The sequence below is a fragment of the Podarcis bocagei genome (assembly GCF_964188305.1).
Source record: "Podarcis bocagei genome assembly, chromosome: 8".
NCBI lineage: Eukaryota > Metazoa > Chordata > Lepidosauria > Squamata > Lacertidae > Podarcis > Podarcis bocagei.
In genome coordinates, this window is record NC_138133.1 from 31,052,679 (window position 1) to 31,078,265 (window position 25,587).

A 25,587-nucleotide genomic window follows, 5' to 3' on the forward strand; every position below is an offset into this window, starting at 1 on the left:
TGTTCAGCACTAACCATAGTTTATTTGATTTGGATGGCACAGCAAACTATGGCTTGAACAAATCAGTAAAGCAGAGAAGGGCATAAGATGGTGGAGGGATGGGGAAGGAGAGTGTATGAGCCCCCTGGGAGCTCACTATTGCTATACCATGATTTGGCATATGGACCAGGCCAGTGCAACCCACAGGACTTCCAGGGCATGGGATGAGACAGCAAGTGGGTTCTGAGCTAAGGCAGAATTTATTTATGCAAGCAAATCACGACCCAATCATCTTTGCAGGGTTTTTATCAGTTTGTGCTGATGTTGTGTCAGGACGGATTGAAAGTGAGTGTGGTGAAGTGGTGATCTGAAAGTTCAGCCATGCAGACTTCACTGCAAAAGTGGTGTAGCAGTGCATTGGGATCAATCACCAGAGGAAATACTTAAGACCATTTCTTTGGGGAGGTTGATGGAGGAATATCAAGGAATACCAATATTATACAGATTGCTTTAAATTGGTATTCAAACATATAGTGGGTTGCGACAGATTTTGTGTTCTTTCCAGAAAAAAAGAATTCTTGAGAAATAATGTGGGGGTTGTACGAAGGAATGTATTTGCAAATCATTTTCCCCTATGTTTCAGCCTCCTTTGTCCCCCCTTCCACTCTCTTATCAATGGTGAGAGCTGTTTGTAAAGTTCTTTGAACAAGGGCTTTCAAAGAACTGAGCAGCTGTGTTCTTCAAACAGCTTTATAAAGAGATTTTGATGCAAGGCATCAATACGTGTCAGCATTGCAAAGTTATCATTCATCTCTTTGTAGTTTTATTAGGAAATAATATATCCCCCACCCCCAGTGTGGCTCATACTGTTGTTTCAGTGTTTTAGGTTTGATCTAGCCACCAAAAGGTCTGCCACAAAACAGCACTTTTACCAGCTGTGGGTTAAGAGTCATAATTGAAAAAGTTCAAGATTTGGTTTTCTGATTCCAGTTCGCCATCTGTCTCTCCCCTTCATACCTTTGACAATATACGAAAAAAGGGAAAGCTCTTTGTGATTTGTGGCAACATTTGCTTTTGTAGATATTTTAATTTTTTATTACAGTGGTTTTTTTGTAATATTGCTCCCTGGCAATAAGAGATGATAAATTATCTATGACCCCCCTCCTTGCTAGGCAATGCATTGTTTTGAAGCATTAGAATTACAAAAGGGTTTTGTTATCTACAAAATTGACACAATCTGCTGCAACACCACAGCCGGGATGATAACAGTACAAAAAACATTTCTTGACTATTGGTTCTAAATCAAAGATTCAGGCTGCAATCCTATACCCAATTGCATGTGGGTGAGCCCCATTTAACTCACTTGGACTTACTTCTGAGTAGAGATGAGGGAGAAATTTGACGCAGTTTGCACTTAGAGGTGAATCTATCAAATCTGCACTGTCCAAAATAATACGTGAGCTGAAACACCTTTGGAAATTCACACTTATCCAAATGTTATGATGCAGTTCTCCAACCACCAGTGTTTACTAAGATGCATATATTAGGGACACATGTGCATAGAAATGAATATATTAACATAAAAATGCATTATAATAGGAGAAACCGCTTGTAAATAAGTGTACATTTGCCAAAACTGCATACAGAAATGTGTCTTTTAGGTGAAGTTCACACTGAGAGCCAGTGTGGTGTAGTGGTTAAGAGTGGTAGTCACGTAATCTGGGGAACCGGGTTCGCGTCTCCGCTCCTCCACATGCTGCTGCTGGGTGACCTTGGGCCAGTCACACTTCTTTGAAGTCTCTCAGCCCCACTCACCTCACAGAGTGTTTGTTGTGGGGGAGGAAGGGAAAGGAGAATGTTAGCCGCTTTGAGACTCCTGAAGGGGAGTGAAAGGCGGGATATCAAATCCAAACTCTTCTTCTCTTCTTCTAAAATGCTGATGAATTTTCATGAAGATTAAAGAAAGAAAACATTCAAAAATTACTGCAGGAATTTGGAGAACTCAATTTAAGATTGGGGGAAAATCGAGAGAACTGAAATGGACAGATCCTTTCATTTCCATTTCTTCTTCTTCTTCTTCTTCTTCTTCTTCTTCTTCTTCTTCTTCTTCTTCTTCTTCTTCTTCTTGCAGTTCATCTTTATTGGTTGCTTTTAACAAACATTCATAAAATCACATTGTAACATCTCCATTTCTGAGCAGGGCCAGCCCACCCATGAGGCAAGATGAGGCAACCGCCTTAGGTGGCAGAATCCACAGGGATAGCAAATCCATTCCCCAAGGAATGCCTCACCCACTGCTGTTGCGGGCCACAGCCTTTACAGTGGCCTCTTCCCCGGACCCCTTGCAATGGCCTTTGATTCCCACTTCAACTATCAGGTAAGGTTGAATTGACCCCCCCCCCAATTCTTCTTCCCTGACAGTGTGTGTGTGTGTGTGTGTGTGTGTGTGTGTGGAAGCTATTTTGTGGTTCACCACAGGTGCCATCATGACTATGATTGTGCTGTTAAGTCCAGAACTCCCCCCCTCCGAGTTTTTATTGTCATTTCAGTAATCAGAACTAAAATCTGACCTACCATTCTTAAAGACCCATTTTTGAAGAAGGATTGGAGAAGGACGGCGGGTGATGGATGAAGTTAAGATAAAGTTAAGGAAGATCTATCTGCCCACTTTTCTGGTGCTTAAAGTTTGTCCCAACTGTGGCAACTTCTTGGTTGAAATGCTGAAGAAACAAGAAGGAATTAGAACCCCTTGTCCGCATCTGCAGTTGTGGCGATAGACAGGGGGCGGGGGCACTTCCTATAATACTCTTGTAACATGTATGCATGAAAAAAGTAACACATGCATCAAAAAGTGAGATTTTACGTCCTAAACGACCCCTGACACACAGCCTTTTCATTCCCACTGGCATAGAGGTTTCAGGATCAGACGGGCAAGGTCCTTGGAAATTTATTCAGCAGGGAGGAGCGGGCACCTGACACCGAATCTCTCTCTCTCTCCAAGGCTGGACTTCTTTCTCCACCCTCAGAGAGGAAGAACGGATGCTTCCCGTGGCCTCTGAGATACCAGAGACCATTTATTTCCTTCTCACAATTAACAGAATGTTCAGTACGTTTTCTTTTGGTGTCTCTTTCTGTGTGTGATCTAGAATCTCTCTCTGCTCCCCCCCCCCCCAATGTATTTTGTTGGCCCTTAGCAGGATATCTGCCTTTTATAATTTAATAAATGAATACGTTTGTTCAGTGGTTGCGCTGCATGTTTCCCCCCTCTCTTCCGGGTGAAGGGTTAAGTGCCTACTCAGGATTGTTCTTGTTAAGGGAATTTCCTCCAGACTTGGATGCTTTGGTTACAAAGTGCATTTGAAAGCCTCCTGCAGCTATTGAGTTTCTGTATATGCGCTTGCAGATATAATAAAAAAGAAACTTTTTTAAAAAAGTAAAATCGCTCACATCTCAGATGGGCCATTTATATTCCCTTCGGCTAGCGGGGCTGCTTTGATTATGTAATGACAGGTGGGTAGATATATGGACTATGGCAATGGGCTGGCAGCCACTTCATTGTCATTTTCTCTTTGTTCTCTTTAGAAAAGCGAAGCACAATGGAGAGGGTTTGATCCACATGTCAGACATATGAGACACAAAAGGATGATGGGAGCTGACTGCACTGCACAATCAAAGTGTCACCAGGAATTGCTGTATTTCAGCCATACGTAACAATGGCCGGGTGGCCGGCGGATGTGTCAGTCATAATTAGACGTTAGCACTTAGAATCACAGTGAAGTCCCATCTGTACCTCGATTGATGGACAGAGGGATGACTGTAAAAAGGTACAGTCTGAGTTCTCTGTCACCCACTGAAAGTCTCAGAGATTAACCAAATTCTAAACTCTGATTGTTGGCATTTGCCCAGTGTGAGGTCTGTGTTCTTTCCAGTTAGATTTCTGTGTCCTGTTTTAAATTATTGTTATAATTTGAAACAGGACACCCTAAACCCTAGAAATTAATAAACGGTAGGATTTTTATTATTTGGGATGTGAAGGGAGAAATACAAGCTGCAGAGGAATTCTTGAGCTAGCCTGTGCAAAGCAACCTGGCCAAGCTAAGAAACATTATAGGGCCATTGGCAAACATAGAATTGTAGAATTGGAAGGGACCTGGAGGTCTATCTAGGTCAGGGGTCAGCAAACTTTCCCACCAGCAGGCCAGATCACCCATGCGCGGGAGCGTGCGCACCTGTGCGCATGCACACATGCCCGCCACTCTTTTCCTGCTGGCTTTCAGAGCCATGGCGGTGGGGGGGGAGGTGACTGCGGCTTTCTATTGGCTGCAGGAGCTTCCTGCAGCCAATAGGAAGCTGTGGCTGCGTTCCAGAAGTCAGTCCCTGCGTGGAGCTAAACCGGCATGCCGTGGCAGTTTAGCTGTGAGCGGGGACTGACTGAGTGGGTGGCAAGGGCCGGGGGCCAGTTTAACAACCCCCTCAGGCTGTATCTGGCCCATGGGCCGGAGTTTGCCGACCTAAATCTAGTTCAACCTCCTGCAATGCAGGAATATGCAGCTGTCCCATACAGGGATCGAACCTGTAACCTTGGTGTTATTAGCACCATGCTCTAATGAACTGAGCTATCCAATGCTGATCCTGTGGCTCCATGTGGGTAGTCTTGCTGGATCATGGCAGTTGTCTAAAAATATACATAGATTCCATGTTTCTTTCTCTTCTTTTGGTGTATCAGACATGTCCAGTCTGCAACTAAAATAGATTGTGCACCTATCAGGTTCATCCGGGGATCTGTAATTCCAGTTGTGTTGCTTGGAAGAGTATCATGCAGATAAGGAACGGTGGGTTGCACAGGCAAGGCCATATGGGATTTATTACTGCTTATTATTATTATTATTATTACTTACTTCTTTCCGCAGGGCCTGTAAGACAGAGTTGTTCCACCTGGCCTTTGGCTTGGAGCCAATTTGATTCCCTCCCCCTCTTTCTTTTTTCTTTTCCTTTCTCCTGCTGCGATGAGGCTACATTTTAATGTTTCAATATTTTAATGTTGTATTTTAATTTTGTTTTTCAGTTGTATTCATTCAACTTTTTATTATTGCTTGTTAGCTGCCCTGAGCCCGGCCTTGGCTGGGGGGGGGGCGGGAATAAATAAAATTATTATTATTATTATTATAGTTCTGCCATTGGGGTAGGTGGGATACAATCCAGCAGTACACTTAAAAAAGTGGGGGGGGGGAGAATTCAGGTGTAGTTTTGCTAACAAAACATGCTGATGAAATCTCTGCATACACAGACTGTGTTTGAAAGGAAAATGCTGTTTTCATTCCCTCGCTTTTAAGGTGACCTCAAACAGCATTTTCCTATGTGGTTGGCTATTATTCTGGAATAGCAACCACTTGATTAGCTTCAGCTTCTTATTTGTTTATACGTTCAATAAAAGGATCAGAGGTCAAAGTGAGTTGAAAGGGGCAAGAAGAATCTCTGGTAAAACAAGGGCTCTTGACTGACCTCTCTTTCTTCTTAAAAGAAGTGATCATTATAAACAGGAGGCAAGTTTTATCTCTGGTATATACAGGTGGGAAGAATGCAAAGCTCACTGTAAACAAAGGTGACCTGAGAATCCCTCAAGAAGGCAGGGAGAGTGTGTGGAGGAAACACCTCTGCTGAAATGTGTTGTTGACGGTTTGTTGAGTTAGGAAAACAACCCTGAATTAATATCCTCAGCTAGTATATAAAAGGCGTATTTGAAAATGTGTTTCTTATGAAAACTGCAGTTTGTGGCATAAAGCTTTGATTTGCTTGCTGGTGCTTGAAGTCTTCAGGTTCAGGCTTGCTCATAGACACACACCTAGGCACCTGTGGCGAGAGGAGTTGTCTCCAGGAGACTAGACAGGAAAGTTTGGGTAAACTGGGGGAGAGCTGGTCTTATTTAATGCTGGTGTATCATAAATAAATAATGTCAACAGACTTGTCAAAACTATGGGGAAGTAGTAACTGGGGTGGCCTCATTTACAAGCCTATGGGGTCAGTTCTTGAGTGTCTGCCCCACACATTCTATCCTCACAAGAACTCATAGATCACATCCTCCCCATACCTTTTTTTGGGGTATGTTTTTTTGGCATGTTATGGTTTATTATCATTATTATTATTATTTTGAAACAATTAAAATATATACATGTGTGTGTGCGCGCACACATATATACAATATATACACATATCACATACAGATTCTTACAATAAAAACATCACAGCACCAGCTCTTTCCTTAAAAGTAAGCGGCCTTAATAGAGAAGGAACTTCCAAACAGCTGATTACAGCGAGCTGCCGATTCATTAGGTTTACTCTCTCTGTACTTAAAAAGGAAGAATAAAATTACAAGATAATAAAATAATAATCATAGCAAGCTTGAAAAGAATTAATGACAAAATATTTCCCATAGTGGTTCCTATTTATACAAAACATATCAAATATTCATGAATGTTAAACTCACATTTAGTGAGAATGTGCCAACCATGAGATTGTTTGGTCATATAAATCACAAATGGCCCCTAAGCAGAAGCAAAGTTGGAGGGGTCTGCATCATCCCTGGCAGAACATACTATTTTATGAGTCCATTTTTCAGAAATGGCAATGAACATGACTTGGTTCAACCACAAATTTGTAGAATAACAAGATGTGTCCTGGGATAGCTCAGTATAGCATGAGACTCAGGGCTGTGGGTTTGAGCCCCACCTTGGGCAAAAAAATCCTTCATTGCAGGGGGTTGGACTAGATGACTCCCACAATTCCTTCCAACTCTACAATTCTATTATTCTATTCCACCCTTGAGAGATCACTAGACATGAAGCAATCAACAAATTTTGAATTAATTGCTGAGAAGGTCAGCATGAGTTTGACTAAACTACAGGAGGCAGTGGAAGACAGGAGTGCCTGGCATCCTCTGGTCCATGGGGTCACAAAGAGTCGGACACGACTAAATGACTAAACAGCAACAAGGTCAGCACTGGCACCGTCAAAAATGGTAAAGATGCACCAGAGAAGCATAGTTGTTTCAAATCTGTTGTCAATCATATCAGTATGATATGATATGATATGATGATGGTGCAACCTGACCTTGTGAATTGGCAGACAATGCACTGCCTGCTGCCTTTGCGTTCCAGCACATGCGTTGACACTAGAGACAGGGTCTCTACTCCCCACTCTAAGTCTTAACTTATAGATACTCTGGAAAGGGAGGTAATCACTGAAGAGCCATGAGGCTGAGTGAAGGAAAATAATTGCTTCATTACATAATAACTTAAGACTGAGACAATAAGACTGAGACAAGGAAAACAATTGCTTTATTACTTAAGACTGAGACAATATGCAAAGTTAAATAGCTAGATGGTACAAATGGTGACTTGCAGCACTGCAAGAGAAATGCATATCAGGATTAGGTAGTCTCTGAATGAAGAGTCGCTCTGTGAAGAGCGACTCTGGGCTATGTAGGGTTTTGAGATGGTTAAAGTCCAGCATGGCTAAATGCTTCTAGGTCAGACTTGTTTCTTTGCCCAGGAAGGGAGGTTGAGGCCCAAGGCAGTAGACTCCTAGCACTGCTTTTACTGGCATCTTACGTACAAAACCAAACTACTTTTCTACTCTGTTTTCCACTACGAAGTCTATCCAGCTTTCACCATAGAGTTGACATGGGGCAAATCAATGCCACATGACTTCCATGGAGGCTCATGGGCAATCCTGACTTTCATTTCAATACTGGAACTTCAAGCTGTGTGGAGTCCAACCTTATTCCATCCCTTTGTTCAAGTCTTGATAATCCATCACTTTTCCCAGTTGGCCACATGCCCTACTTTACAGTCCTCTATTTGAAGGGCTGTCCAATCCAAGTCCAGTTTGTTGTTGTTGTTGTTTAGTCGTTTAGTCGTGTCCGACTCTTTGTGACCCCATGGACCAGAGCACGCCAGGCACTTCTGCCTTCCACTGCCTCCCACAGTTTAGTCAAACTCATGCTGGTAGCTTCGAGAACACTGTCCAACCATCTCATCCTTGTCGTCCCCTTCTCCTTGCGCCCTCCATCTTTCCCAACATCAGGGTCTTTTCCAGGAAGTCTTCTCTTCTCATGAGGTGGCCAAAGTATTGGAGCCTCAGCTTCAGGTTCTGTCCTTCCAGTGAGCACTCAGGGCTGATTTCCTTAAGAATGGAGAGGTTTGATCTTCTTGCAGTCCATGGGACTCTCAAGAGTCTCCTCCAGCACCATAATTCAAAAGCATCAATTCTTCGGCGATCAGCCTTCTTTATCGTCCAGCTCTCACTTCAAGTCCAGTTAGTATTAGAAAACCATAAGAAAGGAGAGGAGAGGCACCCAGGTCATCTGGTCACAGTCTCTGTACTGTATTTCTGTTTAATGTATAGTTTATGAGTGGAATGCAACCTTGAGCTGTTACAATCGTTCTGTTACCACAAGCATTTCAGCTTGCCAGATGGAACCATCTCTCCTTCCCCCCTGTTCTGGGGGTTCTCCTAACCCACCCACCCCTGAGCCAATTTGGGGAGGGGCACAGGGGAGAAGAGAGGGAAAGTCCTGTTGTATCCAGCTCACTATTTCTAAAATGGCATCTAGTCCCATCCACATTTAATGCAAAATTTGTGTCCTCTTTTTGGGGTGAAATGAAAGTCACCACTCTAATAAAACCTCCTTGCACTTCACTACCTTTCTGCTCGTGCCCCCTGCCTGTTTGTCTCTTCTCTTCCCTGTACACTGGTAGATCTCTGCTAGCCAGCCAACAACTCCTTTGGATTACAGTGGTACCTCGGGTTACATACGCTTCAGGTTACATACGCTTCAGGTTACAGACTCTGCTAACCTAGAAATATTACCTCAGGTTAAGAATTTTACTTCAGGATGAGAACAAAAATTGTGCAGCGGCGGCGCAGCGGGAGCAGGAGGCCCCATTAGCTAAAGTGGTGCTTTAGGTTAAGAACAGACCTCCGGAACAAATTAAGTACTTAACCCGAGGTACCACTGTTCTGCTTTCGGACAGCTAATGGATGTGTGTGTGTTGATCTGAATTGGGATCCTAGTGTGAAGTGAGAGTGGAGTTTAGTCTTCCTTCCCCATATCCAGGGCTTTTTCTTCAGCCAGAACTCACTGGATTTCCATTCTGGAACCTCTCAGGTGGGCGCCATGTGCCATTATAAGAGAACAAGGCATTCATGGTGAGTTCCAGCACCTCTTTCTCTGGAAAAATAGCACTGCCCATATGTATAATTTCCTTTCAGAAGTTCTTGTTTGCCCCGTTAGGAAAAGGATATGTGGTCACACAGATATTCCATATTGTTTCCTACTTAAAGCTGGAACTGTGGCAATGTCCTGTGCTGTGTGGTGATTCTGCTGATTATATAAGCTGGCTCGCATTCAAAACTGCAGAGGCGGCATAATGGAAAAGAGTGGCGGAGGAGAAGAAAGGTAACTGGGGTCTCAGCCATCTGCTACTAGGTTATTTTAATACTGTTTCACGTCGAAGGTGTTTACTGGACTGCTGTTCCCCTTTTGATGTATATTGGTTTTAAACAAATAAATTGATCTGAACTTATAAAGCCATGCTTCTACCTATCTCGATCTCTGCGACAGAGGGTAAGATGACCTTTAAAACACAGTGCTGCTGCTGCCATAATAAAATGCATCATACCATGGCATTTGATAACAACCGTCTGGGAAAGCTTTGAAACAGACTTTTTTCTTTTTTTAATGGATTGGGTTGGAACTTTGCTGTGAAAATTTCTCATCTTAAAAGCAAGCATTTTCCCCTAGCAAAAATGAGGACCTTTTAATTTTTGCAAAATGCGCATTTAAGAACGTCAAAAGCAAGCTGGTAGACCTGGTTATTTAAAAAAGCAACCAGAAAATCAAAACTGCTCTTGTCTGAAACCTACATGATGGAAATGATTAGTCACTAATGTGAACAATTTACTTTTTTGAGGAAAAGATGGGGGTGACTGAGTTAAAAGGCCAAGTGAATGTTTTCATCAACAATTACAGTGGAGGAGTTCCAGCTCTTGATTTCATTACTGATAAGCAGGATTGTTGCCAATTCAAATTATTTCTTTTTTTTTATAAAAATTTTTATTTGGTTTTCTGCTTTTATAAAAACAAAACACACACAAAGAAAAGACACAAAACAAAAACATGTATAAAATCAGCAAATCCCCATTTCATAACCTTGTTCCCTGACTTCCCCCCACCCCCCCTCGTGCATCCCAGTTCCCTAGATTATATCAGCAAGTTGGTGTTTCTCCTCTTAACCATCTTATTCATCTTATTACCTCTTTTATAATAAAAATTGATTTTCCTAAGTTGGACTTAAGTTCTCTTCCATCGATTTTCATTTTGTCTTAATTAAGAGTCATATTAACCAAACCTAAAAGTCTTAAGAGTTTTTAAGAATCTCCTCTTCCCTCCCTCCCATCCCCGGTTTTTGTCCCTTCCCAATAGAAATCCAAATTCGAGATTCTCAGCCTGGGTTCCTCACGTCCGAGGCTTTCAAGTCTATTTCAGTCCCTCTCCGCCTGTCTTGTTGGTAGTCCTTTATGTCAGTCGTCGAGTCTGGAAAAAGTTCTTTCACCATCAAAGTGTATTCTCTTCCCACAAGGAGATTTGAAAGTAACTGCTGAAAAATTTCCACAAAGCCTGTATCTTCAGAATCAAAGTCCAAACTGAGGCCCCAGTCATATTTCTTTATTTTAAGTTCCTGTATTCCATATTGTCCCGGGACCTCCTCCTTCTTCTTCTGTGTCTTTCGCAGACTTGTGGTAGATAAGTTCCCAGCGTCTCCTTGCTTGTGTTCCAGAGATGTCAGCTTTTGGTTGTTACTTCCCAAGGTTACTTCTTCTTTTTCTTGTTGTTTAGTCTCTTCCACCTCTGTAGATATTGTTTCCCATTCAGCTGTGGATTCTTTCTCATTCAGGTCCTCAATACAGAGAGCAGAGTTGCCTGTTCCCAAGGTCATAGTCACAAGTTGTTTATTCATGGCCAAGCTCTGCTCTTGTAAGGTTCCCACCAATTGAAACATCCTTTCGATTTCCACTAGTAACTTTCCTTCCACAGCCATTGTATCCATTGTAGTTTCACAGAATTCCCCCTAGAGGGAATCTGGTTACTTATTAGTCTTTTCTCCAACAGTCCTTTAACAAATTATTATTACTTTGTTTCCAACAATTTTGGCTCAATTATAACTCGTCTTAGTCCAGAGGGATCTTAGATAGCGATTTTTCCACTTTAAACCGCCCGTTTGACAGCTTTGACAGCTGTCAAACTCCGCAGCTCTTACACAGGCACAAAGGCAGGACTTTCCCGAGCCCGGGAGGGGGGGTTGTTTAAAACAAAAAGAAGGTTTCCAAAACTCCACTCTCCAGCCCAAAATTTCCTTTAGCCAAATCTTGAAAGTTAATGTCCTTTTTAACTCACCCCACCAAGGGTAGGCTCTCCAGCTTAGCTCTTATGTCGTTGCGTAGATCGTCTGCAAGGGGGGGGTGCGGACTTCCTTTTAGCACACCCCCCGGTCATCTCCAATTCAGGGTAAATTTTTTTCAAAGTCCCAATCCGTCTTACTCACGGGTGATTCTTTCAGTCCAAATTTTCAAGGAAGGAAGTCAGCGCTCTCTGGTCATGGCTCGCGGCTTCGCTCCACCGAGGTAGCGATCGACTCTCAGTGCCACGCCACCCCCGTATCCTCTCCGCAGCCTTTAAAAAGGCTCTTCGTGGATCAGGGGGGGCGCTTAAGGCACCCGCCGAGTCTTCAGTCCGCAGGCATCCGCGCCTGCGGTTTTTAAGGGTCCCCGCGTCGCCGGCGCGGCAAAGACCCGTCCTCGGTAGAGCCGATTCCCTCCGCAGCTCGGAGGGAATCCGCCATTTCCAGATCGCGTCAACCCGGAAGTCCCAATTCAAATTATTTCTTTACATCTGAAGAGAAAGAGCGCTGGACATAACAATGCAAGGCAGAAGAGCAACAATGGAGTGCAGTGGTCCCAGACTGTGGTCTGTAAACCACCAGTGGCCTGTGAGCTTAATTCCCGTTGTCCGCAATATTCGGTGACTTTTAACTATTTTTTGTATTCTGACGTCTGTTAGGTACCAATGGCCATACAATAAAATACCAATATAAGAAACAAAAGAACCAATACAAATACAACTAAAAACCATACAGTGCCATATCACAGCGCATTACAATTGCTGCAACAGGCAGATAAAACAATTAGGTCGTTCACCAAGACCTTCTGAAGTCTTCAGGTGGAGGAAAATAAGGAAAACACACACTGACGTAGTGTGTTTATGAGAAACAGATGGGCTAGCTGGCAGAAAAATTGTGTGGAATTCTCTCCCCTGCTGCATGGGAGAAGGCTGCGTCAGCCATGTTCTCAGCCACTGCGCTGGATAGCAGAACAGGCGGAGATCAAGCAGGCCTTTTCAAATGCAGCACAAAGGCACTTGATTGCTACCTCGGAGGTCTGAAATAAACTTCACCTATGAGTCACTGCAGCAAGAAGAAGAACAAGAGTCCCCAAAGCATTCACTTTGACTCACAGCGCCCCCTGGCACACATAACAAAAATGGAGACATTTCAGAGGAGCACTGGATAAAAGGCACATGGCCCCAGTGCTTTCCACAGACAGATACCCACAAATAGGGCCCTGCTTAGGTGGGCTGGGCCTGTGGAGGTCTGTTCAGGCCCCTTCCCCATTTTTTTTTTTTTAAAAGAGACAGTCTTTCAGTGGTGTGGCCAGAGAATACTGAAGCTTTTGAATGATTGACAAGCACATGGTCCTTTATTTTTGATAGCATTTTATTAGCTGTGGCAGCAGAAGCAGCAGAACATTCTGCCATCATCATCCCACCCAGTGTGTTTATCAAACACTGCTGCCTTGAAATAACACAATATCCTGCTGCCACCAAAAATGTATGCTCGTTGTGAATTCATTTTTATTATTTGTTCAGTCAGTTTCTAAACTGCCCTTCATCCATTAAGAACCCAGAGCGGTTTCCAACAATTACATTAAAATAATAAGACCCCAACAGCCCATATTAAAAACCAATTAGAATAGCAAACAATAATAAACACGGCAATCATTGCTGCATCAGTTTGCTGCAACAGTTTTCTCCAAAGGCCTGGGTGAAGAGGTGATTTTTAAAGTGGTGCCAAAAGCTGGGTTGTGACAGTGTCACGCACAACCCCAAAGATACAGGAGGTGCTGCCACAGAGCAGGGCCTTTTGTCCTGCCCCCAGCACAATGGGCCACACCCACTGGAGCAGATCGTCATCTGAGGCCCTTCTTTGTGTGCTTCCTCCACGAGAGGTCTGGACAGTGGCAACACGAGAACAGACCTTTTCTGCGGGGGCTCCCCATGTGTGGAATGCTCTCCCCAGGGAGACTCACCTGGCACCTTCATTACATCTCTTTAGGCACCAGGTGAAAATGTTTCTCTTTAACCAAATGTCCAGCTGATTAACGTTCTACAGAATTTAAAATGTGTTTTTGTGTGGCGGGGTATTGGTTTGTTTTTGTTTTGTTATGTTTTCTGTATTCTCATTTTGTATTTTTCTGTTGTGAACTGCCCTGGGATCTTCGGATGAAGGGCAGTACAGTGGTACCTCGGGTTAAGAACTTAATTCGTTCTGGAGGTCCGTTCTTAACCTTAAACTGTTCTTAACCTGAAGCACCACTTTAGCTAATGGGGCCTCCCTCTGCCACTGCACAATTTCTGTTCTCATCCTGAAGCAAAGTTCTTAACCCAAGGTACTATTTCTGGGTTAGCGGAGTCTGTAACCTGAAGCGTCTGTAACCTGAAGCATCTGTAACCCGAGGTACCACTGTATACAAATTTATTTATTTATTCACTCAATTAGCAACTGCCACAGTGACAACAACAATGACAATTTTATTTCTGGTATGCCCAGAGAAGCAACGCCTACCATACCCACTGGCTGACGGTTTGCTCTCAAGTGATAATTGCACAACAGCAGAGTTCCGAAATTTAAGCAGCCTCTGTAGGAGATTCAAAAGTCATCTGAGACACCTGAAGATGGATAGGAGGTAGAAAGATGAAAGTGCATTGCACTTGTTGCAATCACATTTTCTGTGTCTTTTTCAAGCACCCGGGCATATAAGAGAGACACTGAGAGGGTGGGGGGAGGAGGGAGGGAGAAGGAAAGAGGAAAAATTAAGGCCTGGAGATGGCATTGATCAAGTGGGAGTGAATGTGGCGGAGCAAAAGCAAAGGCTGTCGTGCTGCTGTGGTGGCAGATGGTGAGACATAAAGAAACATGGCCATGTAGAAGTTATTGCAATAACAGTGTGAGAAATCTACAGCTGGTAGGGGTCAGGATGGGACATATAGCAGGAAGGAGTGGCATGAGGCAAAGATGCAATAAGAAGGTGTAAATGGGGAGAGGAGAGCTCAATCCATTTCCCGTTTATTCTGCTGTGGTAACTACAGCTATCATAAGCAGTGGGGCAATGAAGACACATTTTGCATCCTTCTGATTTTGGTGCAATATTTATTTAAGAGCATTTATAAACCACTTAATGTTTTTAAAAATCTCTCCGCAGTGTGCAATTAAAAACACACACAATATCATTAAAAACCAAAATAAAGCTAAAGCAAATGAAACAACAACAGTGTGAAAAACATAAAAGCAAATAAAACAAAAAATTAATAATGTTAAGGCATTCAAACACAGAAAACAGTTCTGAGCAGAAACAAACAAAAATAACCCCCTCTCATTCATGTTAGAGCTGTTTCTTGTTGATGTCTATGGAGCTGTGAGTGGTGAGTCAGCCCAGGAAGCACCCACAGCCTCATTCTCAGTCCAAGCCCTTTCTCCTCCTGCTGCCTTCAGCCCAGCTCCTCTCCTGGCCTGGCTAGCAGCGTCCGGTGCTCTTTACATTCCTCCTCCTCTCCAAGACTTGCAGTGGATTCTGAAAGCATCCCACAGGAACCCTCATCGGAACAGAATGAAAAGCTAAGGGAGAAGGGGTTTAGTCTGCTCTGTTTGCTATGCTACATACTACATGGGCAGTTTTAGACAAAGCCCCTTTTGAGGAATTTGTACCTGTGCATGCCTAGAGATTCGTCAAGCATGTTGTAAGCTCCACCTTGTCTTTTAGTGGCCCCATTTGGAGCCAAAAGGTGTTGGCATGCCAGGAGTGCTGGTTTTACAGATGTCAGTTCAAGTTAGGCAGGGTAGGAAACCCACACTCTGCATATCACCACAAGGCAAATTATTATTATTTATTAGTATTATTTATTAAATTTGTATACCACCCTTCATCTGAAGATCCCAGGGCAATTCACAACAGAAAAATACAAAATGAGAATACAAAATACATAATAAAATTAAAAAAAAACCAACCAATAACCCACCTCCCACAAACACATTTAAAAAGCTTTCCCCCCAAATGAGGGTTCACTTCCTAAAATAGAAAGGTGCATATTTTAAACCTGTTAGGGTTAGCGTAATTGACATTCTCTCCTCCCCCTCCCCCTGCCTCAATTAATTAACAACACTTGCATGGTAAAAAAAAAAGTTATTTTCCTATTATGTAGTTATTAGTTTTGCTTTGGTTATGTTGGTTTTTTGCATTTAGGTGTATATTTTAAATTGTATGCTTAGTGATACCCTTTTGTCTCGATTTTAGAGGAGGAAATTTCATTTAGTAAAGTTCATGGTGGTTGTTTGTAAGTTTTAAATTTCAGCAGCACGTCCTAAGCTTCCTCCTTCTTCAACCAAATCAGGCCCCCCGGCCAATCCATGAAAGTAAAACCTGCCTTGAGGACTTTGTCAGCTTCTCATCTTGACTCAAAAGGTGCCTCTGCACTGTCATTAGTTTTGGATGGTATTCAATTGCATACCAGTGGCGTAGCGTGGGGGGTGCCAGGGGTGCCGGCCGCACCGGGCGCAACATTTGGGGGGGGCGCGTTTGGCCGGCCCTCCTCGAGGAAGCAGGAACCCCACTGTCCTCGGACCTCCTCCGAAGGCTGGCGGTGGGGCGGAGAGACCTCCTCCCACCGCCAGGCTTCAGAAGGATGCTCCGAAGGCTGGCGGTGGGGCGGAGAGACCTTCTCCCCACGCCAGCCTTCGGATGGCTGTCCTGAAGACTTATGGTGGGAGCAGTGGCGTAGCGTGGGGGGTGCAGGGGGGCCTGCTGCACCTGGCGCAACATCTGGGGGCGCGCGGAAGAGACTCGAGTGCTAAAATCCACGGGTTAGGGGGCGCAAATTACTTGCCTTGCCCCGGGTGCTGAGAACCCACGCTACGCCACTGTTGCATACCAGAAAATCCAGGTTGCGCAATTATAGTTGGATCAGGCAGTCTTGCGCAGGCATTCCCCAAATATCAGGCTCTTTTTTTAAATAAATAAGGTGACAGGGAAATACAGCAGAAAGTGTGCTTTGATGCAATGTCATGTAGTCCCATTGCAAACAAATCAGAGCAAATGCTCTTCAAATAGCCAAATTATCCTAGTTTCCTTGCAAACAAATCAGGATGAATGCTGAACAAAAGGGTCATCTGGAAAGACCCACAGAGCCCTTGGGGATGTTCTGCACTCCACCTTTGCCCCATGCCGGTCCACCTGGAAACCTGACTGTTGCCATGGCTGTCTTCTGTGCCTAGCGTTCTGCCTCCCTCGTCCTTGAGTCTGTCCAAATCAATCTCCATCTGTAATCAACGCAGGACTCTCACCCTTCCCTTCAGACCCACACATGACTCAGCCTACTGAACTTCCCTGTCCTTGTTCCTTTCTGCTCTGTTAGTCATACCAGCCTGATCTGCCCACTTGTCAGATGCCGGCATGACCGACTCTGAATCTTCTTTCATGATGAAGTCCCTGAGAATTTCCCCTAAGCTTAATTGAAAATCTAATCCCCCTTGCAACATCCCTATACATACTTCACCTGCCCTGTTTATACAAAAGGGCTAGACTAATTTTAGACAGTTTTGGGGAATCTGAATACAGTGGTACCTCGGGTTAAGTACTTAATTCGTTCTGGAGGTCTGTTCTTAACCTGAAACTGTTCTTAACCTGAAGCACCACGTTAGCCTCCTGCTGCTGCTGCCGCGCTGCCAGAGCACGATTTCTATTCTCACCCTGAAGCAAAGTTCTTAACCTGAGGTACTATTTCTGGGTTAGCGGAGTCTGTAACCTGAAGCGTATGTAACCTGAAGTGTATGTAACCCGATGTACCACTGTACCCCCAAAGCGGCCTTTCTTTTGTGAAAGTTTGTTTTGTGCTTATATTATGAAGGTTGTGGTGTGTCTCATGTGTCTCATATTACCCCAGTTTAAGAATAGAAGAATTCCAGGGATGGGAACCGCCAATCCTTCAGGCACTGTTGAACTACAATTCCCATCATCCCTGACCATTGGCCTTGTTGGGGGGCAGACAAGAGCTAGAGTCAAACATCTGGAGAGCCACAGGGCTGGATTCAGCTATCCCAGTAAGCTAGTAGAAACCAGTGCAAGGACTCCGGCAAGGACAACAGAGCCATCCTGCTCCCCTCCGTCATACCCCCCCCCAAAAAAAAATGTTCTCTGAAGGATTCAGAGAGCAGAGGGGGGAAAAATTCTGTCTGGAAAGTGTGCTGATGGAATGAATGAATTTGCATGATGTTAAATTCCACTCACAGAGTCCCCATTCCTGAATTAGACCAAGACCTATCTAGTCATAGAGAGGTAGGAAACTGACTTATAGGAAATCAGGCCATGGGACTGGAGCTGAGGGTAAATCAGGCGTTATTTCAGTTTCTCCAGCTGCTTTCTCCTTCCAGTGATTCCTCTCCCTTTGTATCATCTGATCTCATGCAACTGTAAAACTTACATGTGTGCATGACAGGAAGTCCACATCTTCTATTGTTCATTTTAAAGAACAGACGCTGTTCCCACGCTAGAGCCCACTGACTCTTCCATTCACATCATTTTTAAAAACACCATTACAGAGATGTCAAGGATACGCTAGTTTGAATTATGTTATTGCTTTCTTGTTCTGCTGGGATTTTTTTTTAAAGGAGAGATCACCCAAATGCTAATTCGGACTCAGAAGCTGATCATAAAAGCTTTCTGGGTGGGTCAGCCAACACTGCCAACTCTTCAAGCAAGAGCAGCGAAACAAAGGCATCAAGGAAGGAGGAGAAGGAGGAGGTGGCAGTTGGGGGAGAAGGAGGAGGAAGTAGGGTAGTTCACCTGCCTCATGTTATCCAAGCTCTTGTGCTGATCTTGATTTGAATAGATCCCTTGCAGGAGACATAAACATTGCCACTGTAATGTGTATACTTTAAGAGAAACCATTTTACAGCAAACCAGAGTGAGAACAATATCAGTGGAGGCCCCAAAATATGGACTACTAGAAAAATGTAGAGCTGGACTGAAATAAAAGGGGCTGCTCTTACTGTTATGTCAAGGAACTGAGCTTTGGGCTTGATTTCCTGTTCTCAGGACAGCAGGGACTGGGAGTTCTGTTTAGCAGGAAGCGTCTTGCGTTGCTCATTAGTACTAGGAGAAGCTTTAAAGGCCGCTGCCTGGCCTTTGTGGTTCATTCATGTTCAGGCATCGGAGCACTGAAGCACGTGTCACAGTGATTAGACAAGGCAGGCAAAGCAAATGCCGTTATTCCAGTTCTGCTGACTGGTTGCTGACGAAAGAAAAGCAGTGTGGACTTTCGGTGAATTGGTGTGGCGTCATTATAAGGAACTGGAAGTGGATTCTAAAGAGGAGCGCTCAAACCCCACAAAGGGGTCTTTGCTTCCTATGTGGCAAAATTGCCACGGGAAATTGCTTCCACAAAATGGGGCTCACTCAAGGGCTGTGGCATTGTAAATGGCTTCTTGTTTGCTTCTGAGGTGATAGCCAATGTGGTCCTGTTCAGGTGGCCTTCTACATGGATCTTCTCATCAACAATCACAGACCCTCCAAGTGTCCTTATTTCCCAGGGACAGTCTCAGATTTACAAAGGCTATCTTGGTTTCTGATTTCATCAGGAATGTCCCGCTTTTCCTAAGGACATCCCTATTTTGATCAGAGAAATGTTGGAGGGTATGTCATTCATTTTCAGTCCATGGCGAATTCCCACCATTTTTCATTAGCACTGCATTCCTGCTCTTTGGAAGAAGACTTTTAAGAAGTCTGTTTGCCTTCCTCAGGCATGCGGTTTGCGGGTGGGCCCTAGGTCCTCCCTGTGAACCGACATCTAGCAGGCCGGATTGTCTTCCTGCTACCAAGGTGGCCAGTGGCGGTAGGAATTTAGAGGGAGTTCCGCTGGACGTGGTGCCAACTGGCCAGTAGCAGTGCTTGGCACCGCACCCAGGGGAAGCTTAAATACCTGGCCTGTGGGGCCATTCGGCTTCTTGCTCATTGCGCCGGTTGTGTACCATGTTCCATTGTTCTTATATGTTAAAGAATAAAAAGTGAATGCTTTGTAACAATACTGAAAAGCCCACCCCTTGAAACCCCTCCCCATTGAGTGTGTGGTTTCAGCCATTAAAATTATTAATATGTATGCCTAGAGTCTCAGTACAGGTGTGGTGAGTAAAGAGAACTTTTTCAGGCTTAAGGAAAAAACATTTTAAGATGTCAATTGTGTCAGCTTTGTTTTATGATACGCACTTTTAACTTCTAGGAAGCCAGGGTAGGAAAAGAAACACAAAGAAAATAAACGGATAAGCTTTTATTGGCTGAACATACTTGACAAGGCCAACATGAAAACTTCAAACCCCAGGAGGGGGACATAAAAACAGCAGATTATTCTGCAAAGGTCATGAACAGTTGTGAGATTGTGACAATGTTCACCTTCTGCAGAGCTGAGGAAAACGGCATCAAGGCTCCATCCCACACCACTCTTCTAAGCAATCTTCTTAGCTATGAGTAGAATTTGCCATCCAAAGATTGTGTATATTTGTGTGCATTACCCTTCTAAAAAAATGACACAACAGCGTAAAGGCCACACATACCTACTATGCTGTGCACATGAGGTATAAGAAAAAGCACTTGTTTGATCTGTAATCTGATAAACAGATCAGGCTCCTTCTGGTCTGTGTCAATTATTTGTGTGTGTCCATTCATAAATCTGTCCTATTTTTGCATCAATCTGCAATTTTTTAAAAAAGAAGTCTGCTTGAAAATTTCTATTTGGACACCCACTTTATTAAAAAATGAGTTTAGAAATGTGTTTTATCTCAACATACGCATTTATAAACACATCTTATCCTAAAACACACATTTTAATGCCTGTTGGTAGTTCTTTTTGAGGTGAGGTTATCATAATATTCAGAGAAGTGCAGAATTCAAAGGATAATTATGTTCCAGTTTGCACATCAGTTCAGGAGGTACAGATCAAGCCTGCCTGCCTTGGCCGTCATAGAAATCAAGCTCCTCAGTCATCCCTACTTCCACATGACCATTTGTAATTGCAGCTAGACCTCTTCTACTCAGATTTTGAATGTTTGAGGAGAGGAGGATTTCTCCTAAGAAGTCTCTATTTGCAACATTTATGCCACTGAAGAAGATTGCATGGTTGAAACTTGGCTGGCAATTGGAATTACTGTTTGTCATACATTTTGGGAGGCTATCATCCCAAAGTGGAAGATTTAGTGTTCACTAGAAATCCAGGGATTGATACACACATTTGGCATCCCATAGCTTATTCTTGGAATTGTGAGAATCTCAGCTCTCATTTTTAAAAACATCATTTTTGTTTAAGCATTTGATTTGTTTTGAGTATTTTAGGATTTTACATATTGTAAGCCACTTAAACTCAAAGTGGCTTACAATATATAAAATCCTACAATACTTAAAACACATCAAGAAAAGTGGGGCATAACTTTCAAAATCAATGAATATTAAAGTATCTTAAGATTAGATGCCATCAAATCACTAGATGCCGTTTGTTTGTTTGTTTGTTTGCTTGCTTGTTTGTTTGTTTGTTCATTTATCTAGCTTGTATCCTGCCCTTCCTCCAAAAAGTTAATAGAGATCATAGAATTGTAGAGTTGGAAGTTATCCCATTACATCTTCCCAAGAACCAAGTAATAAAATCAAAGCTAAGAAACCCCAGAGTCACTCACTGAATGTCATGGCCAGGTGAGCAATTGAACCTAGGTCTCTCTTTCATGGAATAAATTTTCAAAACATCTCACAAAGTATGTTAAAGTGAAAGGTTGCTTTTATAATTTTGGAGAATCCAAACGTCGTGTAGAGTGTTAGGGCATGATCCTATTTTCTTGTATGGGAGGGGTTTGCACATAAGCTCTTCCACACGTACAGGTATGACATCATTTTGTGTGGGCCTTGGGTGCTGGATTCATAATGAGTGGAGTGCAGGGCTTCAGGTGTGAAATTAATTGGGGCATCCCTCCACATGACATGAGTCTCTGCACCTTGCCTGGTATGGTGAGGCAGCCAAATTGTAACCTCGTCACTTCCTTCAGTATCATACTGACTTGGCCTCCATTTATGGGAAGGTTTGCCACTAGTACTAAGACAGCATATTCAGTATATGCTGCACAGTAGTAGTAGTAGTAGTAGTAGTAGTAGTAGTAATAATAATAATAATAATAATAATAATAATAATAATAATTAATAATAATACTGTTAATTTATTATTTATACCCCGCCCATCTGGCTGGGTTTCCCCAGCCACCCTGGGAGGCTCCCAATAGAATATTAAAAACACGATAAAACATCAAACATTAAAAACTTCAGATGTTTTCTAAAAGTCAGGTAGCTGTTTATTCCCTTGATATCTGATGGGAGGGCGTTCCACAGGGTGGGCGTCACTACCGAAAAGGCCCTCTGCCTGGTTCCCTGTAACCTCACTTCTCACAGTGAGGGGACAGCCAGAAGGCCCTCGGAGCTGGACCTCAGTGTCCGGGCTGAACAATGGTAGTGGAGACATTTCGTCAGGTATACTGGGCCGAGGCTATTTAGGACTCTAAAGGTCAGCACCAACACTTTGAATTGTGCCCGGAAACCATCATAGCCAATGAAGTTAATCCGAGGTACGATTATTGCTACCTAACTGAAAACCACTCGAAAACATGCAACAGTAGTATATCTGTCTCTAAACTTAGCTGTGGAAAAGTTGCTGTTTTACAGGCTCAGCTGTCTGGTCTCAGGGGAGCTGCCGTGATGCAAAGGGATTTTGCACATCTGTCAACCACAGCAACATTCCAAATGCAAAATCAGTGCTTGGAGACATTGTTGGGATTTCTGACACTCCCTCTGGGACTCTTGATCCATAAACCAATGAATGGATTACAATGACACATAAATACACTTTTTTCATGGATGACATGTAATCCTGCTTTATTATCACTCCTGTCATGTAAGTGAAAGCTGGTAAGCATTTTTTTCTGACCCACGCAGTGGCACTAGAGGGTATCTTTTTTGTTTGTTTTTTAAATAAACATTTTCTAAGAATACAAAAATTAAAATGTGGAATATTGACTCCAGTATTGCACTCAAGTACATAATTCATATCCCTGATGGGTTGGATCTTGACTTAGTTATGCTTATAGTAGATCCACGGAAACCAGTAGGACTCATGACTAACGTAAGTCACATTGATTTTAGTGGGTCTACTCTATGCAATTTTGGATCAGAACCTGGGCCTGCTATTGCATGTTTTGATGATACTCAAAGGCGTCATCTTGAAATCAACAAAAGAGAAAAAATTAACAGTTTTCTTTACCTAATAAGAACTTAGAATGCTGAGCATTGTCTTCACCAGTTTTATAGAAGTGTGTCTTCAGATTTCTCCAGTTATTTATTTCTCATGCTTTGAAAGAGTATGGCGTGGAATATATGTTTCTGCTCTCAAACAGAATATCTCTCTGACGAAATTTTCAGGTCAGATACCCTTTGCCTCTCCTTCCACAGGGCAGCATCTGCCCATCAGTCTCCTTGCCATGGATGACTGGATGCATCTGACGCCAGACCCTCCAGGCAGCCTGTTCTTTGGGCTCACAGCAGGAGGCCAACGGCTTGTTACCTTTGTTTGTTTCTATCTGGATCTCTAAAAAGTGGGCGAACAAAGGCGGCAGTCATAAAAGGAGAGCTAAAGAGCATCCTCTGCAGCCCTTTCACTGAAGCAGATAAAACCAATTAAAAGGTTGTCTCCACAGGTGTATAACTCTGCCCACAAAACTATTTTGGTAGTATTGCTTACTGGTGTTCTGGCAAGTTGAAAATGCGCCTGGGAACTGAATGTGTTTGATGAACCAAGGAAAGAGTCATGGTGGGTTTTTCAACCTAAGATTTGGAAGTATCCATCATAAATTAGTGGCGGAAGGTATGTGGCTCTGGTTGGTTAGGCTGCTTAGCAGGGTACTCATCACCATTTGTAAACATGGAGACAATTCTCCCTAGGATCAAGGCCAGGGGAGAGCTGATGGTGTATGATTGGCTGTGATGGTCTGGGACTTGGGCTCGGACTCGGAACCAAAGGAATCTCAGTCCGCCCCGGATCCTTCGCCTCAGACGGTATCTGAACCAAGTCTGGGGCCTGATTCTGAAGAGCCCCAGTCTGCACAGGTTCCCCTGCAACAAGCACCAACTGGGCTGAGTCAGGGGCCTGAGCCTGCCCTGGCTCCAGATGCGGGGATTACCTCGTTGCCTTCAGCTGGGCCATCGCTTACAGCTGCTCCACTACCAGTTGGGTCAGGAGAGGCTGAGGCGGCCTCTGGGTCTAGTAACCCACCGACATCTCCTAAGCTGCAGAGACTAAGGTCTGAGAGAAGGAGAGACCTGAGTACTTGCAGGAGGAGTGCTTGCCTTCGGGCGAGACAGGGGGATGAGTCACTGGGGGATCAGGACGGGCCGTTACCCCAACAAAGATAAAAGGCTGTCGGACCCCACCCCAGGTTGTGAGAGCAACATTGCTGCTTGCCAGAACCTGCCTGAGATCCTGTGCCTGACCTTGCCTGGTTTCCTGCCTTGGCCCTGCTGGACTGACTCCTTGTGGACCCCTTGGATTCGGAACTGGACCTGGACCACGTGGCTTGGGCTACTCCTGGGCCCAGCACATTGACTAGAATAGCAGTGATGTCACCAACCCGCTACTACTGGATTGCCTTCTCAATGTGACTCCACTTTTTAAAGGAAGTGCGGGCAAAAGGAACTGAGGGTCACCATGATAGCACTGTTCAAATATCGCAAGGGGTTCACATAAAATAGGGCAAATGCTTGATTTCTTCTGCAACACAGGGCAGGACTGTATCTAATGGGCTTCAATTACAGGAGACTAGAGTTTGGTTGAACATTAAGAGAGGCTTCTAATTGCTATTGATGGTAAGAGCACTTACCGGTAGACAATGGGACCGATTATCTAGAGGGGTGGTGGCTTCCTCTCTGCCAGAGGTCTTCAAGCAGATACTAAACAGCTGTATGTTGGGGATGTTTCATCTGTTTCTGCTTGAAGGAAGAGCTAAGACAGACACCCTGCCTATTGTGTGGTATAGGTGAGGGAGGCCAGGCTCACAGTGAGGGTCTGTAGCATGGTGCCGTCAAAGTGTTTTGGACTACATCCAGCATGGCCAATGGACAGGAGTGATGGGAATTGCAGTCTCTATCACTTGGAGGGCACCATGTTGACTGTCTTTGGTCTGTAGGGATGAAGGAAATCTTTCAGATATCTGGGGCCTAAGTCATTTAGGACTTTGAACACTAATTGGGCCTGGAAACAAACTGGCAATCCAAAATGCTCTGCTGTTACCCTAAAACGTTTTGCACGAGACACAATCTGAGCTAAATCCTCAAAGCACCTTCTCTATTCTGTTTTAAGAGCATTACAAACCACAGTCTAGGCTTTTCCATCATGAAACCCTGCATCCTCTCTCCCCCTCCCTTTTCTTTTTCTTTTATTTACATCCTGCCTAATGCGGAGAGGTTGGGAACTGGGGGGAAATGCTCACAGTTTTATGATAATTCAGTTGGTTGCAATAAAGTTATTGTGCTACTCTTGTTTTTTGGATTAAATCTACATGTAGAAAACATTGTCAAAATGGGGCTCTGCCTTCACCTAGAAAGGAGGTCACGGTGCCTTGACAGGATTAAATCTGTAGAGAATTTAAATTCACTTCTTTAGAACATGATTCTGCAAAGCTGCTTTTCCTTCCTGTGGCATTTGCCAATGTGTCACCTAAAATTAAATAGTCAATTGGGCAAATGGTGAGAGCCATCCAAATTGGCTCCATTTCAGTGTTTTTCAATGAAGTCGGTTCACAAGTTCAGCTGTGAGCCAACTAGGCTTGAACAATCAAGGGATGAGAAACCAGTGCATTGCAGGGGGTTGGACTAGATGACCCTCAGCGTCCCTTCAAACTCTACAATTATATGACTCTATGAGTCTACGTCCGTGTGAACTGGCCCTTAGTCATCTTTGTTGCTAATATGGTCACTTCCAAGGCTCAGATCAATTCTTCCAGAGTCAGCTTTTACCTAGATCCCTTGGGAAAGCAAAGTGGGTGTATATGCATGCACTCTCTCTCTCTCTCTCTCTCTCTGGGTGGGGAAACTGAACAGGTGATACCCATAACACTCACTCATAAATCCAAATAGCCCCACAAGCCT